The 2474-nt window shown below is 41.1% G+C and overlaps 1 pseudogene; it reads right to left on the bottom strand.

The window, feature by feature from the left end:
• Positions 1-736: 736 nt before the first annotated feature.
• LOC147452656 (uncharacterized) lies at positions 737-1556 on the bottom strand (annotated as a pseudogene).
• Between the last annotated feature and the right edge of the window lie 918 nt (positions 1557-2474).

The following is a 2474-nucleotide window of genomic DNA, read 5'->3' on the forward strand; positions in this document are numbered from 1 at the left end:
TTTAATGTAACAGGTAAGAAGTGTTAGGTTCTTTTTATCTAATGTGAAGGAGGATCTATTGTCAATCACTTATGGAGGAAATTGATACGAGTATATTATACGCAAAAAACTTGTTATCCATGGTGTGGACCCTTATTAGAGTGAATGGATTTGATGAAGTACCTAACATGGGGAAGATAATGGATGCAAACGGATACTCATTTTTAGATAAGACTTCGATTTTGAAAGTAGGCACTTCGATAAGATTCATACATCTATGAGTTATGGGTTAAGAAGTTCTAAATCTAAATATCAACATCTATGTCTGCATTTGAGAAAAAAAAGAAGTGACATGAATGAACATGAAATTATGTGACAAAGGCATTTTTTGTGAGCAATGATAAATCGCCAAGAAAATACCATGAGATGTGTGTTATGGAGAGATGTATAAAGATAGACACATACACATACATGTACATGTACATGCACACTTAGGTAAACACATATGCATACATAGATACATAGAAAATTCAAAAGCGACAATAGAAAAATGAGAGAGATGTAGTGTTAGTGTTTCTATGTGTACCCATTGAAAGAGCTTGATAAATTGTATAAGATTGCCGCCCGAAACTGCTGGTAAGAGCGAGTGAGACCCGCCTAACGTGAGATGAGAACCCTCATGAGACAACCCTTATAAAAGGTTAGGAAGCAATTTATACTTACATGGCTGGCATAAATCTATCGAGTAGGTTGATGGTCACCCCTCAATTTTCCTGAGTTTTCTTGAGATGAAGGCTTCAAATTCATCAGCTAGCTCCTGCTTGCATTGGGCTGCAAGAGCTTGGACAGCAGGCAGTTTCCATTTCATGACCTTGTCTCCATAAAGAATTTTGGCAATGCCAGAAATAGCTAGCAAGTCATCCTGCAAGAAATCATCCTCCTTGATTGAGTAATGCAACATGAGGATTGTGAGCCTCCTATATGTCACTTCCCCAACAAGGATCTTATCCCTCTCAAGTTTTGTCCTTAAGGTTCATGTTTAAGTTGATTTCTCTCTCAAACCACTAAAGCAATTCAAGGTTATACTTTGCCAAGAGAAAATCCGCTTCTTGTGTCTTCCCCTTCTTTAGATGCTCACACTTGGCAACCACCTGTTTTTTGAAGGCTACAACAACCTCCAAAGAAATCTTATTCTTCTGCCCTATCTCCAAGGTGCCAACTGGATCAACTTCAACACCACCAAGCCAGCCAATCCAAAGCATGGCTACATGGACCTTCTTCCATCTTCCATGATCAATGTTTTTTATAGCATAGTAGGAATTGGAGTGAAGAGCTTTTCCAAGCCAGTCCACAAAAACGACTTCATCTCAAAATCATTGGCTGAGTCAGATCAGTTAAGTAGCACCACACATCAACTGCTTCATGCATGAACTTTCAAATTTGTGCCACCTTCATGACAAAAAACTAGCTCCGCAAAAGCTCCATCCTGGTAGATCGGAGCCCTCTGACACATGAAAGAGGAGGCCCCGTATAAAAATGGGCTCGCTAGCCACCACGTACATGGGAGTGATCGGCATGGCAGATCACCTCACTTTTTCCTGGGCCACTAGCAACACTTCACGTTTGTTCTATTGCAATGGCTATCATGTCAACATAGCCATGTGGGCGTAGTGGTAGAGCACTATCATCTCTAGTCAAAGGCACAAGGTTTGAAATGTAGGTGTAGAAACTGGTTGATTTTTGTGGGAAACTTACACTAACCCGTTTTTTTTACTGGGAGACCTGTCCGAGATGCTTGCTACAATGGCAAGCAGCTGAAATCAAACCAACGAATTCATCTCTCTTGATTCTCTTTCTCTCTCTTGGGAATTATTTTCTTGAACGTTGAGAAGGGTTCTCTTCAAAGCACTCCGGTGGCGAGCTCGACGCCATCAATGAGTACGCAAAGCATGTCACTAAGAGATGATATTGGGGAGGATGTGGTGGAGGTGCTAGAAGAGATCATGCCATTCGTAGAGATGGGAGCAACCACCTACAAAGGCTCCAACATGAAAGACCAGCTGATATGGTGGAGCGGAGGCAGCTCATCCACAGCATCATCAACACAATTTTCCATGAGTTTTCCATGGTCAATCCTATGGAGAAAAGGAGCATTGTGTGGGCACACACACACACACACACACACAGTTCACACCATAGGAACAATCCCAAGATAACACAAATGATCGATTAGATAGGAAATAGAGAGTTAGGAAAAGGCATCCAACCTTAGCAAATTTATACAATCTCAAAAATGAAACAAGACGTCTAGAGGCAGAGGATGGTGCTGCCTTTTACTATGGGTGGGAACAGCTTTGGATCCCTGACCCAGCTCCATAACCATGTAAAGTCCTTGCTAGACATCTACGAAATAGAAGCCATGAGGTGATGCATGATTGAATCTTAATTGACTATCTATGTATATCACAATATGACCAATTAGCTCATGACAAAAT

The sequence above is a fragment of the Adiantum capillus-veneris genome, chromosome 8, assembly GCF_014529385.1.
Source record: "Adiantum capillus-veneris isolate H3 chromosome 8, ASM1452938v2, whole genome shotgun sequence".
Lineage (NCBI taxonomy): Eukaryota > Viridiplantae > Streptophyta > Polypodiopsida > Polypodiales > Pteridaceae > Adiantum > Adiantum capillus-veneris.